The sequence below is a fragment of the Callorhinchus milii genome, unplaced genomic scaffold, assembly GCF_018977255.1.
Source record: "Callorhinchus milii isolate IMCB2004 unplaced genomic scaffold, IMCB_Cmil_1.0 Scaffold64, whole genome shotgun sequence".
Lineage (NCBI taxonomy): Eukaryota > Metazoa > Chordata > Chondrichthyes > Chimaeriformes > Callorhinchidae > Callorhinchus > Callorhinchus milii.
The window spans coordinates 1-16,914 of record NW_024704805.1 but is presented as its reverse complement, the minus strand read 5'-3'; positions in this window follow the sequence as shown (position 1 = coordinate 16,914).

Here is a 16,914-nt window from a genome sequence, read left to right as displayed (position 1 = left end):
GTGTTACACTACTCTGAGCCTCAGGTGATATAAGCCACTGGATACCACAACACATTGTAAATTTCATCATTGCTTTATGTCAAATTCTGCTTAAAACATGAAGCATAGCTGTACTGTTACATGTTGGCCAATAGAGGGCGACAGGCTACTGTTATTTTAAAACTCATCAAGACGTTAACATGTCAGGCCATCTGAATCAGCGAGTTTATCATTTGAATCTTTAATCAACATGGCGATCCAAAGTAATTTATATTTAAATTCGAGAGAATTTGCAAGAGAAAGGTATATGCGTTCTTGGGATGAGACTAACCGCCTTTCCTAGCTTATCAAACCATTAAAAAAAACAATGTAATCACTTAATGCACTGCTATTTGTTAGACTTCTGTGGGCAATTGGCAGCCGGGTATCTGCCACAATATATACAGTCAATAAACTTTGAAGTATATTCTGTGAAGTGCTTGGAGCTTCGAGCTGTCTCGAATTCTCAACGAGACACTGTAACAAATGCAAAGGTTGTTAATATCATTATTATTAGACTGATTATTACTTGTCTGCCTGTTCAGTTCAACGTTAAATATAGTCCTGCACTCAATGGATGCCTGCGTATTTCTAACCCAATTTGCTCGATTGTTAAATCCACTCATCCCGAACCAACACCTAAACTGTTAATCTCCTTGAACACCGTCAGATTTTGCCAAATAATAATACAACAGAACTGACTTTCACAAAGCAGCTTTCATGTCGTGAGGACGTGTCATTGGGGCTGAGCACTACAAATAATTTGTCGTCCTGTAACTCAGTGGTTAGAGAACTAGTGTCGCAAGCGAGAGAACCTGGGCTCGATTCCCGGGCAGGGAGAAACGTCAGGCAGTTTCCTTAGTACACACATGACTTTGCTTACCTTATTGTATGTAGGAAACCATATCTTCTTTCTTTGACAGATCGGTTTCCCGGTGGCAACAATCCTTTAAACAATAAAACAAATATATTGTTTTTTTGTAAATTTCAATAAATAAACTAGTAGATTAGTAATCCAGTCACTCAATCCAAGACTGTCCGTTGACTGCTCTATCTTCAACACAAAATATAAAGTCAATCAACCTTTCAGCCTCCTCTTCAAACCCACTAAATTAACCGAATGCTCAAGACCAATGACAGTCGTCAAAAACATTAATAATGATCGTACTCCTTCAATTGTATACAGTGCCTCATCAAGTCATCGAGGCGTCACAAAGTGCTTCACAGAATCCACTGTAAAGTGTAGTGACTGTTTATTTTGTAGGCGAGAAGTGGCGCACAATTTGAGCGTTTACCTAAAAAATGCTCCGTCCTACACACACTCATGGGTTAAGTAATCAAATTGTTATTATTATTATTCTGTCGGAAATGTTATTGCTGGAAAGCGATCCAACATTCAACAAACAAGCGGATTCATACTGCTTTAAACAGTAAAGAGAGGTGTGTGTTTGAATATGTGTTTTTGTCTGTGTGTGAGACTGTGTGTGTGGAGCATTTAAACTAAACTAATGAGAGATAGAAACATAGAGACACAGAGAAAGAGAGACAGAAATAAAGATACATAGACAGACAGACAGACAGACAGACAGACAGACAGACAGACAGACAGACAGACAGACAGACAGACAGACAGACAGACAGAGAGGCAGAGAAGCAGCGTGACAGGCAGACAGGCAGACAGGCAGACAGGTGGACCCATAGACAGACGGACAAGGAGATCGACAGGCAGACCGACAGGTTGACAGACAGAAAGACAGACAGACAGAGAATTCCAGAGGCACAGACCAATAATAACATTTCTGATAAATACAGCAACTTATGTCTTTGTGACGTCTTAAAGCGCTTCACGGGATATAGTGTACACTAAACATCCTTATGACTTCATCGTCTTCCCCGCTACGGGCCATACAGCCCCTCCATTCCTTTATCACCCTCTCTAATACCCACGGCTCTTACAAATGCCCCAAACCTTCAATCGAACTCCCCGCTGCTTTGAGCGGCCTCCACACCCAGCTGCTGGTCACTGTAATAAAACTCACTCCAAGTCACTGGTGTACTAGTTGCTTTTTTATGTGTCTTTCCGAACTCTCAGTGAAGCCCCTCTCAATATCACACACCCTTTGACCCAATCCGAGTGTCTGCATGTAATTCCTCCCATTGGCTCCTCGTCATTTGTCCATTTAATCCTTACTGAGTGGTCAACAGTCACACCCAAACACCCCCTCTTCTGCTCCAAGCTCTCGGGCACAGATAGTCAGTACCTTTCCTAATGTATGTTTTTCCGCTCCGCCTCCAAACCAACCACCGCCAATCCCTCAAAGCTGCTGATACCAGCCATGATGTGACGCTGTTCAACACAAATAAACCCAGTCTCCAACGCTCTTACAGAACAGCCCTGTGTTACTCACAGTCACTCTCAGTTGTCCGGGGCTGACGGTATCTCCCAGCGGTGAGAGAATGTCTCTCCTCTGTGTGTCCATCTCCTTCCTCTTCTTACAATGTAAGTGTTTCTATTACACAGAACCAGTGGATGTCATCATAACAGTATGCGATAAACTACTAATAATAATAATCCTTGAATTTGATATATCGCATATCGACGTCGAAGAGCCGTCACAACGCGCTTCACTGAATATATTGTAAAGTGAACTGACTATATTTTTTGTGGTCGAAACGTGGCAGCCGTTTGGTATAAAATGTATTATGAAAGCCGTATTTCATCATTTATAAAATTGTTTAGGTAAATTAATTTTGTAACTATATTATATATAAAGATTAGATTATATCAATTGATATCAACTAAGACAAGCCAAGGGTAGGAATGTAACTTGATGAGAAGTGGTCAGTGTTGAAGATCTTTTTAACTAATGACATGTAGTATATAATTTTCAGATGTTTTCAGTGCCTCAGTAGATCAGACGCCATCTTCTGTTAGGAAAGAAGAATGCGAGTCTTTGACTATTCATTGTGTCTTCAAAGCGGGATTTAATGACTATTTCCAGACCATGGACTATTTTAGGCATTTTCGAGACGAGGAACATTGGAAGCCCATCCCTCGTGGTGGACGGTTTGTTGTAAAGACAGACAAGGGATCAAAGACGTCTTCACTAGAAATTAATGACTTGCAAGTTGAAGACAGCGCAGACTATTACTGTAAAGCTCGTTACGAGTATTGGTATACCACAATGCTTCATCTGGGCTTCCGACACTCCAAAAACCCTCTTCACCAACTCGCAGCAAAAACACAGAGAATATGAGCCTATCATTGAATTTAATGCACATTCTTCGTTCGTATTTGACGAGTTATGATATATAATAACAATTGTTTCGAGAAGCAATCATCATTTATGAATAGATAGGAAAAGAGAGTGTGTATGACTGGACATTGGCTGCCTTTCATATACACAATTTAATCATTGCAGACAGATGGATTGTTAAGTTCCACTTGGAAAATGTTCAAAAGCACATGGCACGTTATGTCATTCATTGATCATTTCAAAGGCAGAAATAATTTAATTTTTTTCACAAACCAGCCATTTTGCATTGACATTAAATACTGTGTTGGTATTCGGGGAAACCACATTGGAAAACCTCAGCGCAAATACAGTACCGCTATTTTCATCATAAAACATTGGACGTGGACACTGATAACTGCGTCCTGTTTTCATTTTGTTCAATGTGTCGAAAGCTTGCTTACGCAATTAATTATTTCAAGCAGAAATTTCTGGAGTTATTTAAAGAAAGAGGTTCTATGTGTCTTTCACTTTTATTGTGTTTCTGTGGAAATATTATTGAAGCTAAACGTGACTTGGCAGACGAAAAGTACGGAGAAGTGACAGGGGTGGAGATATAAGAACTAATGATCAATTTGTCAGAATTTGATTGTGTTGGTGCCAGTGTGAAACCATGATCTGTAAGAACAGTTTTAGCACCTTGTAGAACGAGAGTTGAGTGACTGTGGTACACGGAGAACAGAATACAAAGATGGATCAGGAACCAAAGTAACTGTAACAAAACGTGAGTGAGGATAAATGTCATTGACTTAAAACGTAACTTTATTAACCTGCTTTTGTAAAACGTATTATTCGAACTAGTTGCTCCCAATTATCTGCAACCTTGCTATTTGCATCTGTTCTATTGAAGCAATCCACTTGATCAATCGTGAAAATCTCTATGTTTTTGATGTGGAAAAGATTATTCTGTTTCCACTACGAAGCGTATGTTCTCAATTGACCTACTTTTATTTCTTTGTTTCGTAAAATCACTGACATTTTCTGGACAGTAATTGCAAAGGGCTATGCGCAGAGGACCTATTCCGTGTAAATTCGGGTAATCAATATATGTAGCCTTTGTCAGATAGAAATGTTGTCCCTAATCTCCTCTGTCCTCTAGAGGGGAAGGAGAAGGCGTTCTCATCGGAGCTGAATTGGCTCCAATGTGACATGAGTTGGAAAGACAGATCAATAACTGAGGTTAGCTTCCTTCACCATTCTGCTCCCATTAGACCTGCTGGGAAAAGTACCATAATGGGTAGGACTTTTCAAGCTGAACAGGACATGGAGCGGATTAGTTAGTCAGACAATCTTTTTCATAAAAGCGTGGCAGGACGCTTTCCTGTGTTGAACAACGTGTGAATATTTGATGCAGGCGCAATATCATTTTGGCGCAGAATTCACGATTTGGTTAATTTTAATATTGATGGCTTCTGACCCACTTGGGCAAAGTATAAACATACCATCGTTAATTATTACAGCAAAGAATGGGGCCATTCCGACATTTTGAAGAGCTAACATTCAGTCCCTTTCCCCATATCATTTTTACTCATATATTAAGAAATGTATCCTGTGTTGCCAACATATTCGGAGACAGAAAGTACACAGTGCACAAGAGGTGAGTTGTTTCTGTTTATTCTCTCGCTAGTTCAAAATTGCTGATGTACAGTGTAAATGGTATCCTGGCGCTAAGAAGTATAACTTGCGTTTACATAGTGCATTTTTCCATCTGGAGAGCATTCGAAACAAATGCATTGAGCCGGTTCGTGAACGAAACAAATTCCACTGAAAGAACGACAGAAAGATAAAAGATAAAAAGATGGGAAGAAAGAAAGAAAGAAAAGAAGAAAGAAAGAACGAAATAAAGAAAGAGAGAGATAAAGAGAGCGAGAGAGAGAAAGAGAGAAAGGGAGTGACATATACAAAACAATTGACTAATGGCACAAGTGGAACTGAAATGAGCAGGTCACAGACTGAGAGCAACTGAATATTGGCAACAAACCAGAGATTAAATCTTATCCAGCAGCGATGTTAAAGAAACGACATTTACAGCAGGAAACTTTCCATTTGCCTCAACTGTAAACTCGCTGAGTTAACGGTACATACTGACACCTGGTTCTCTGCTAAACATTTCCATGATCACAGACACCGATACACTCAATGTGGGCTTCATCTGAGCAAACAAATATATGATTAGACAAACAAAGCTGAAATAAAATGATACATTTAATACACATCATATATGTTGTCACAGACATAGTGTGTCTGCACTTTCAAGAGCTACCCATTTTCATGCAATCATCTGCTCTTTCTATCATTGTTATTAAAAGCATTCTAACATTTAGTATAAAGAATTTCCAGGCCTTGTGCAGGGAGAAAAGGCGATTTACCAGAATGATTCCTGGGAAGAGAGGATTCATGTGTATGAAGGCAAAAGTGCATGAAAATGTTCTCCTCATAGAATCGAAGATTTACTGGTGAACTAATGCCAGTGTTGAAACTTGTGAGAGTTTTTTATGGAGTAGATAATGAGAAACAGTTTCCTTACTCAAATGGGTCAGTAACCACGAAACAGAAGTTTAAGATGAATGGTCAAAGGATCAGATGGGAGAGGAGGAGATTTTAATTCAAATGATAATTACTTCTGACTGCAATGCACTGCCTGAAAGAGTGGCGGAAACAGATTCGATAATAAATTTCGGAAGGCAATGGGATAAATGCATCGGAAGGAATGATACAGTGTTATGTGACAAGAGCGGGGGAGTGGGATTCAATTGAATAGCTCATTTCAAAGAGCCGATAAAGACAAGAAGGGCCGAATGTCCTCCTTATGTGCTGCAAATTTCCATAATTCCATGATTCTAAGTAACCTGCAATTTGCTTCCCGCAGGATCCAGTTATACAGTTTCCCAGTCACCGCCTCAACAAACTGCTTTTGCTGGTGAGAGGATAAATTTAAATTGCCAATATTCAGGATTCTGTGGACAGGATTTCAGCGTCTCCTGGTACCGTCAGTCCCCTGGCGATGGACTGAAATACCTGCTCGACAGAAAAACCTCAGGAGAGGAAGGAAACCCCAACGATAATAATATTTCTGCTTCTCTTGACACTGCCAAGAAAATCAGCATTTTAACCATCGCCGGCCTGCGGCTGACAGACTCCGCTATGTATCACTGTGCACTCAGTCTGCACCACAGTGATACACATCATAGGAAGCCTCGTACAATAACCCTCATCACAACCAAAGCTGGGAAACAGTACAGTGCAGCTAGTGACAGAGAGTGTAAGCAAACCCTTTCCAACTGCCACTGTGCCTTACACCTTACTGAACTCATATCAAGTCATTTAAAATATGTGAAACTTTATTCGGTGTATATTTGTTTATTTTTCATCAACAGATATTAGATAGGGATACATCTTTGACGGAATTTAGATGATTAGCTTGTTACAGATGTTAATAATTACGGTAATAAAAACGTAATAAAAATGTGATAGTCCATCTGCTTGATGTCGTGGCGTATCACTTAGTTGAGACGTCAAAAAGCGCTTCAGAGATTACGATGTAAATTTCATTGTATTTCGTAGTTAAATCGTCGCAATCAACAGTTTCTTTTTTAGAGTGAGAGAGGAACATCAACATTCTTTAGGATTATGGTCAGTAAAATGATAATATGAACCAAGTGTCAATAATTAAAGAACATATGTCACTTATATTCACAAGGAGAATCCTTTAAGTGATATTTTACTGTCAGTGGAGTCCAGTGCCTCAGTGGTTAGATAACTCGATTCGCAAGCGAGAAGACCTGGGATCGAATCCCAGACTGGGAGAAATGTTGGACAAGTGTCCTCAATCCACAAACACTTCTGTTTTCTTAGCTGTGAGTACGAACCCTTTTGTTAGTCGACTGACGGATCATTCTCCGAGACAGTAACCCCTGCATTAAACAAGTTGGTCGTATTACAACAACAACAAAAAGATTCCATTTATAAAGCGCCTTTCACGTCAGGAGGACGTCCCAAGGCGCTGCACAGTTGGGTCATGACCCCAGCAGGGGTGAAATGGTCAGGGAGAGGGGAGGGAAGGGAGGGAGCGAGGAGGGGCAAATGGTCAGGGTGAGGGGAGGGAAGGGAGGGAGCGAGGAGGTGGAAGAGAGTCGAGAGGGGAGCTGAAGGCACGGTCAAAGAGAAAGGTTTTGAGACCGGCCTTGAAGGAGGAAAGGGAGGAAGCGGCGAAGGCACTGGGGGATGGAATTCCAGAGCCTGGGGGCTGAGAGGCTGAAGGCCCGACCACCGATGGTAGGGCGGTTGGGGCGGGCGACGTGGAGCAGACCGGAGCCAGAGGAACGGAGGGTACGGGCAGGTAGGTAGGGGGATAGTAGGTCGCAGAGGTAGGAGGGAGCAAGGCCGTGAATGGCCTTGTAGGTGAGGATGAGGATCTTGAAATCAATCCTCTGGGGGATGGGGAGCCAGTGGAGGCGAGCGAGGGTGGGAGTGATGTGGGTGCGGGACAGTACACGAGCTGCAGAGTTCTGAATGACCTGCAGCTTGTGGCGGGAGGTGGCGGGAAGGCCGGCGAGGAGAGAGTTCCCATAGTCCAGCCTTGAGGTGACAAAGGCGTGAACCAGTGTTTCAGCATCGTGAGGGGTGAGGTAATGCCTTAGTCTGGCGATGTTGCGGAGGTGATGGAAGGCGGTGCCAGTTGTGGTGCGGATGTGAGGGAGAAAGGACAGCTCAGGGTCGAACAAAACGCCAAGGTTCCTGGCTGGCTTTGAGAGGTGGAGAGTGCAGCCTTGGATGCTGATGGTGTCGGCGCCTGAGGTGCGGAGGCGCTGACGCGAGCCAATCAGGAGGACCTCGGTTTTTCGCACGTTGAGCTGAAGAAAGTTGTCTCTCGTCCAAGACTCGATGTCAGACAGGCAGGCTGTCAGGTCATGGGTGGTCGTGGAGTTGAGAGTAGAGGATGAAAGGTAGAGTTGGGTGTCATCCGCAAACATGTGGAAGTTAACTCCATGTCTGCGGATGATGTCACCGAGGGGGAGCATATAGAGGGTGAAGAGGAGGGGACCGATGATAGAGCCCTGAGGGACACCACATGAGGCAGTGCGGGGTGTGGAGGAGAAGCCATTTGACGAGACAAAGTGAAGACGGTAAGAAAGGTACGACCTAAACCACTCAAGGACAGGGCCTTGAAGGTTGAGGTGGGAGGACAAGCGGTGGACGAGGATAGCGTGGTCGACCGTATCGAATGCTGCCGATTGGTCGAGGAGAACGAGGAGGCAGAGGGAGCACTGGTCACACATGGTCAGGATATCATTGGTGACCTTGACCAGGGCAGTTTCTGTGCTATGGGCAGCACGGAAACCTGACTGAAGGGTTTCGAAAAGTGAATGGGTTGAAAGGAAAGAGCGCAGTTGGTTGGCGACAACTCTTTCAATGAAAGGAAAGGAACAAGCAGGCACAGACATATTATGTTTCTGAAAGACAACCATAAAACCATTGCATATGTGTTTGTCACCCAGCCCTCATTAATAATAATATTGCTAATAATAAACAATAAAAATGCTTGCATTCGATGAAGCGCCTTAAGTCGTTGTTGTGAGGTCTCAAAGCGGTTCACATGATAATCTGAAACGTAAATTTACTGTATATTTTGTGGGTCAAATCCGGCATCCAAATGCACACAGATTTGCAATTTACGAGTTTCGCCGCCAACAATCACGTAAATCAAATGTCCAAGAAGTGACTGAATCTATGAATTTCGTGACATTTAAAAATGCCAAATAGAATACTTGTATAGTTTCAGTATAACTTCAGATCTCAGACGCCATTGAAGATAATGCAAGAGAGGATGACAGAGGGTTGTCAAAATTGTCTTGAGGTAATCAAAATAAACCTCACAAATATGGCATGTAACCAATGGACGTCATATTAACAAAGACCCAGGTTATCGCCTGGCCCGGAAGACCACTGATCAAAAGAAATATGTCATGGTATTGCAGGATTTAAATTATTTGGTTGCAATGAACAGCCAATGATGCTGGGGAAATGCAGCTACATTTATGGGTAGATTGGAGAAATTGAGACTGTTTTCATTAAAAATTGAATGTTGATAGCAGAGTTTGGTGATTGATGTACTTTTGTGAGGGACTAACAAGTAAATACGGCAAGGCAATTCTTACTGGCTTGTGTGAGAACGCAGCAAATGTACATATTGGTGAAATCCAAGATGAAGCAGTGATGTGAAATTGTGGAAAACAGGGAAGTGAGGAAAGAGAGTGAGTGAGAGAGAGAGAGCGTGAGAGAGAGGGAGGGAGGGAGGCGTCGCTGGACAATCTGCTAACTGTGTGGAAGAGCAACCTACAGTAGAAATGTCTTCACAGAAGACGCATGTCTTTACCAGAGGCCTTCACACGAGGACGTTAATTAAGCGGCTCTTGTACACTTTGTAACTTTTCATTACATTTGCTTGGATTAAGACGCATGCAATGCCTAAATGGCTTACGTTGGATAATGCTATTAAATTCCGTAGCGTCCTTGGACATGCTGAGGTTTCAAAAATCTGGTGTCGCACCCAGAGAGCTCCGCATTTTTCCAGGACACTGCTTATGATAGCGGAGCTCACACGTAAAACGTGCCTTCCTCACATCTAGTCTCAACTGTGTCATCTCGCTGCTTCTCGGTCTTTCCAACAGTTCCCTGCACAAGATCATCAAGATCACTGGTGAACTTGAGTAACTCAGGCAGGAGGTGTAAAACGCATGCAAGTGATTCGGCATCATTTAAGGCAAATTCCGTTTGGAGGCAGACAACGTGGTGGACGTGGTGGAAAGCTGTCCTGATTCAGCAACGGATGTGGAGTGGAAGGACAGCTGAGCGTTGTACCGGACGCCTGTATTGCGCACGTTCTCCCTGCCGTCTGGCACTGTTCCTTATACCCTCAAAACAACACTGTCACCCCTACATTAAAAAACCTTTCCTTGATAGCTATCCAGTTACCGCCACAACTCCGATCACACTTTTCTGACTAAGGTGCTTGAGAGAGTCGTCGCCACCCGCTTCGATATTTCCTCTACTCCCACTCGCTTCATAAGCCCCTCCAATCGTATTCCACAGCACATAAGCAGCCCTGGTCAATGTCACAAATGTCATCCTGACCATATACGACCAGGGCTCCCTCTGCCGATTGTCATCCTCGACCTCTCCGCTGCCTTTGACACTGTGGAAAATTCAATCCTCAACCACAGCCTCTCCCACCTCAACTTTCAAAGATCTGTATTGACTGGTTCAGGTCCTAACTTTCGCAGCGTCTCCACTCCGTCTCTGCAAACGGCTTCTCCTCCAGCTCCCTCATCGTATCGTGCGGTGTTCCTGAAGGCTCTGTCCCCTCCTCTTCAGCCTCTGCATGTTCCTCCTTGGCGACGTCATGCGCAGATATGAGGTAAATTTCCACATGCATGCAGATGACACCTACTCTACCTCTGTGCTTCCACCGTGAACTCCAGGACTACTGGCGTCCTGACCGACTGGATGAGGTACAACTTTCTCCACTTCAACGTTAGCAACACCGAGGCCCTCTTGTTTGGATCGCACTTCAGGCGCTGCCAGCAACAGCCTCCACGGCTGCACACTCAACCCCACTAAGCCAGTCAGGAACCTGGATATCTTGTTTGACTCTGAATTGTCCTACCATCCCCACATCCGCGCCATGACCGGCATTGCCTACCACCAGCTCCGCAATATTTCCAGACTCAGCCACTGCCTCACCCCTCAGGCTGCCGAAACCCTCACCCGTGCAGTCGTTACCTCAAGGCTTGATTATGGGAACTCGCTGTTCATCGGCTTTCCCATCTCTTCCCCTTACAAGCTGCAGATCATCCAAAACTCTGCTGCTCGTGTACTCTCACGCACCAGGCTACGTGACTCAATCACTCCCACCGTCACTACATTGGAATCCCGTCCCCCAGAGGGTGGAGTTCAGCATTCTCGTCCTCACCTTCAAGGCTATCCATGGCCTTGCCCCCTCCTAACTCTATAACCTTCTGACTCCCTACCAACCCGCCCACTTACTTCATTCATCAGCCTGAGGCCTGCTCCTTGTCTCCCGGCCGACCCGCCCTACCATCAGTGGCCGGGCTTTCAGCCTCTCTGGCTCCTCGCTCTGGGATTGCATCCCAAGGTCCATCCTCGCTTCCTTCTTTGCATCGATTCCCTTCTCTTCGACCATGCTTTTGTTCTCCCTCCTATCTCTCTGCCTTCCCTCACCCCTCCGCTACACCGCCCCCATGCTGTGACCACGACAGCGCTTTGGGACGTCCTCCCGATGTGAAAGGCGCTCTATATATGTAATCTTTTACTTCTTGTTGTTGATGGCTAGAAAACGATTTCAGCTGGGATCAGGCTTTCTGTCCTTTCATTTCATGATATGGCAATATTTGAATAAAGAGTTCGATCAACAGCTGGTGCTTTTCTGTGTTAAAAATCAGGCAAAATCAGTTGATAACAACATTACATGAAATAATCACAATGTTCAGTTGATCTCCAGTGCCTTTTGTTATTTGTATCTCTAATATGTAGTTCGATGTAACAAAAGATCTGCTGAATTCAAGTTACTTCAGCACAATGATATTGGCTTTGTGCTTCTACTCAAACCGCTGTCTCTCACCTGGATTCCCAGTGTGGAGAGGACACCGGCAACCATGTTCGGCACACAGTTTAGAGCTTGAAAGTGTTTCAGACAATAAATCGCTCTTTATGTTTTCAAAGGCTAATAATCCTTGGCTTATAACACGCATGAATTAAGGAGGCAATAGCCTTTGATTCCCCCTAAACCCGACTCTATTGGGCACTAAACTGCGTGAGGGACGCAATGACCAGCTCAGCACGAACACCATGGTAACCAGCTCAACGCTAACATTATGGCGACCAGGTGTGAATGAACGCAGTCTCGGTGTCCAGAGGGGCTATAAAGAGCCTTTATTATTGTTGTCCCTTTATTTATCATCAGGATGGACTCTATTCGTTCCCAAAATGATAGCTGTTTTTACGTTGTTTAAACACTGAGAACCGACACATTTAAGCGTTATTTAGTTTGTGAAGTATGAACTGACACACATTTCCATGCAAGTAGTAAAATTTAATAAAAGGTTTGAAATCTTATATATCATCAAATTTATACACTTCATCAAATCAAACGAATGCTGACGACAGGTTAGTTGTCAAATTAAAGTTGATCACAGATTAGTAAAGTTCACTCTAGTGGGTTAATCGGATCAATATATTGGCTTTGATTTAGGAATCGCTTAGGTACGTTCCCATCAGCCGATTCTGATTAAAAAACACAGACCATTACATCAACCTCTAACACATCCGGAGTCCTGCAGCACCGGGTCACTCGCGACGACAAGCGAGAATCCTGGATTCGCTTGCCCAGCAGAGGAAACTTTGGGCAAGTTTGCTTCCTGCACAAGGCTGATAATAATCCTCGAAAATATAATATTAAAAGGATCACTGTTTACATTACTGTGCTGTGCACAATTTGGCCCACATATAATCAATCAATTCAATTCACAAGCGTGTCCTGTTGTGCAGAAGACGAGAAGAGAGCTAAATCATTTATTACATTCTACAAAACACAGCTGCCGCTGTGACAAAGAAAGTTTTACTTATGATCAAGACAAACATACGGCTATTCTCTCTCTCTCTCACTCTCTTACGCTGGTATTCACCACAGGTAATGGCGAGGAGACGCAGAGAGGAGAGAGTACAGCTCATGGTTACTGACCACTTCGCTACGCTCTGAGCGTGGAGTTGACTGGTCCATCATCCGCACCGGCTGCGGCATCTAAAGTCCCTTTGGCGTCGGTGATATCAACGTCCTGCAAACAGGCCAAAAATTAGCACATGGGTGGACGGTCATGGGGAAACATATGAACAAACCCTGGGAGACCCTGTACAAAAGAGCCAGTGTGAGCGCGTGTGTGTGTGTATTTTTGTGTGTATGTGAGTGTGTGGGTTTGTGTGTGACTTTGGTTGTGTGTGAGTGCAGTCGGTGTTGCAGCCACTATGTCCCAACCCTTAAGAACACTTTCATTCAGTTACTTTGTCTCGCTTCCTCCCTTGCCTCCAAAGCCATTCTGAAAATCCTCCCTTTAGATCATTCCTTGGGCCACATTCCTATCCCTTCCGATTCTGCCCATCACCCTCTTGGATCCAACCGCCAGCTTTGGTCCAAGTCGTTGATTGTCAAATTGCCTTGGGAAGTCCTCCCGATGTGATAGGGTACGGAAATACATTAGCACAAACACACAGACACAGCATGCACAGCCACAAACAGAGACACACAAATGGAACACAAAGACACACACAGTCATAATCACACACACACAAACACACACACAACGCTGACGTAGACGTAGGCAGACGCAGAGCTAAACTGGGCTGACAAGGGGCTGAGCTTGTCTGAGCAGGGAAGAGCTGGGCTGACACAGGGCTGAGCTAAGCTGACACAGGGCCGGACTGAGTTGGGCTGACACAGGGCCTGAGTTTGGCTGAAGGCCAATAAAGGGGTGAGTGCTCACCACTGGTAGTACCGAACATTCAACCATTCTCAACGTCACATCTGAAACAAAAACAAACGTGATCTAACACCAGCACATTAACATTCATTGTCATGTATTCATATTATTAAGGATATCAATAATTAGAACGGTCAATTATCAACGATAATGACAATTAGTTGAGTCTGTAGCTCAGTGGTTTGAGCACTCGCTTTGCAATTGAGACACCCGAGTTCAATTCCAGGCAGAGGGCGAAACCTTGGGCACGTTTCCTTACTCCACACAGAGCCTAATAACAATCCCTCCAAAACCCAAACCCAAAAAACAAAAAATGACTGGTCATTTTCAATCTACGACTGTTTGTGGGACATTACTGTGCGAAATTCGCTGCCGCGTTCACCCACAAAAATACAGTCAATTCACTTCACAGTATATTCTATGAAGCGCTTTGGTACGTCCTCCCAACGTGAAAAGCGCTATATCAAATGCAAGGATTATTATTATTATAATAATTATTACACAGGCTACTTATTAATAATCTTTGCATTTGAAAGAAACAGTTTCACGTCATCAAGCTATCCCAAATCGCTTAACAAGATTGGCCGTAGTGGATTAAATATAGTTTATGATTGAAAAACAAGAGCTAATTCCGTAAGGCAGTGCCCCACAAACGCTGAATAACCTATTTTATTTGCGGGATTTTCGGCAACGATACAGTGAGATTTTCAATATCAACCTGAGAAGGCAGACTGCACAACATTTTATCATCAAAACTTTAGTACACAACCCTTCAAGCAGTTATACTTCAGATGAATAATGAGAGCATACGCACAGAAAAATACGCATTTAGATAAGCAGACATTTACGCAGCCACACGCACACACACACACACACAGACACACGCACATCGATATCTGGACAGACACACAGACATACACAGACAAAGAGACAGGCACAAAAACATACACACATATGGACAGTCGACCAATGAAACAAACAGTCAAATACACAGACAAACAGAGACAGAGCAGTAAATAGACAGACACACACGCACAAACACAAACGGCGCAGAGACACACAGACAGTTACATATAGACAGCCTAAGAGAGACGGAGAGTGACAGAGCCAGAGAGAGTGGCTGGCTCTCTGCCAAACCCCCACCCCAGCACTCCAACCCGTGTGTTCACTCCACTGTGCTCACAGCCCGTGTGCTCTGCTATGTTTAACCTCACTCTCTCTGTCAACCCCACACTCCGTACTCAAAACTACTGCGGTCAGCATCAGTTTAATCTTGTCTCTCCTTTGTGAATTAGAAATAATCCCAAGTGGTACAAGGAAAGGCAGGTGAATTAGACTAAGCACGTTTTATTTCCAAAGATACATCCAACAAATGTCTTTCTTCTGTGCTATAATTTCTAAGACACTGTGATACATCTTTGAGGACTGAAGATTCACACTTGCAACTGTTCCCGATAACATCTCAGCAACCGGTATTTTTCTTTCGTTAAGTCCACTGTGTTTGAATATGTGTATGTGTGTTTATCTGTGTGTGTGTGAGAGGGAGAGAGATAGATAGAGAGAGTTGCGGGGCTGTATGGGGTGTTGAGTGGGGTTGAGGGTGGTAGGTTGAAGTTAACGAGGAGGACTGGCAGCGGAATCTGCAGAGGCAGATCATACAGAGAGATAAACATTAAGTTAGTCGACACGAACTGCACCACAGACTTCCTGGTGCTTTGCAGCGGGACGTGGATGTGAAGTCGAAGTAAATAATGGCCAATCTAACACATCAGATCAAGTTACGTAAATATTATTAATATTAGAATTGTGAACAATGACACCAGTAATTGCAACAGCAAACAATAAACTATGTAACAACAAACCGATCATCCTGAGCGTTTCTGTGCTGTAATTACAGGTCTCTAGAACGCTGTAGGAACAAGTCACTATGGGATCTAATCCTCAGAGGCCAATGTGCTGACATGTGAGTTGTCTTCATACCCGACATCTCTGCCCACCAGAACTACCTCATGACAATAAGTGTAATATCATTTGGTCACACACATTATAAATGATTTTCTTCTGAGCTATACATTGCTAAGGCTCTGTGATGCCACTTTGGTTTTAAAGCGTTACACTTGAAACTTCTGTCAGATAACATCTGAGCTGCTGCTTGTTTCCTGCCATAAAACATGTGTGTATGTGTGTGTGTGTGTGCAGCGAAAGGCAAAGCGACAGATTATATTAGCATTAACATGGAGCTGCTAGTGCTTTAGTGACGGATGTGGATGTGGAAATTGATATAATTCCCGGCCTAATTAATACATTTGTACTGGAGGCCGATATCATTGTTTCCTGCTTTAAATCAGCTGTGTTTTTGTGTGTGAAAGAGAGATAAAAAGAGACGGGGGATAGCGGGTTGGAGCAGTGGGGTTCGGAGGGGAGGTTGGCGGACGAAGACTACTGCAGGGGAAGCTGCTGAGGCAGATCATACAGAGAGATAAAGAACATTTTATATTCGACACGGACTACACCACAAACTTTCATGCGCTTTGCAGGAGGACATGGCTGTGCGTTTGAAGTAAATAACGGCCAAATACCACATTAGGTCCACTAATATGAACCCACTATTATTGCAGTTAGAATTTTGTCAAATGATGCCCAAAATGTAACAGCAAAGAACAAATATGTAACAGCAAACAGTATATACACGAGCATTTCTAGGCTATAATTAAACGCCTCTCAAACACTGTGGATCAAAGCTCTGTGGGATTTAAACCTCAGAAGCCAATGTGCTCACATATGTGTCGGGTTTATAGCCCACATGTCTACCCACCAGAGCGAACTCATCTGAGTAAGTGCAACAAATACTTAATCACACATATTAGGCCTCTTCTGCCGATCAGTGGCGCATTAACACATTAGTACGAATGGTTACCATATTCACTCAAATTGGTTTAACATTGCTCTCACATGGCCCTCGATACTTGTTACAATCAAAAATGACTTTCTTTTGTAACTTTCACTCATTCGCCTGGGATTCATTAACATTTTCCACGACCAACACGAAC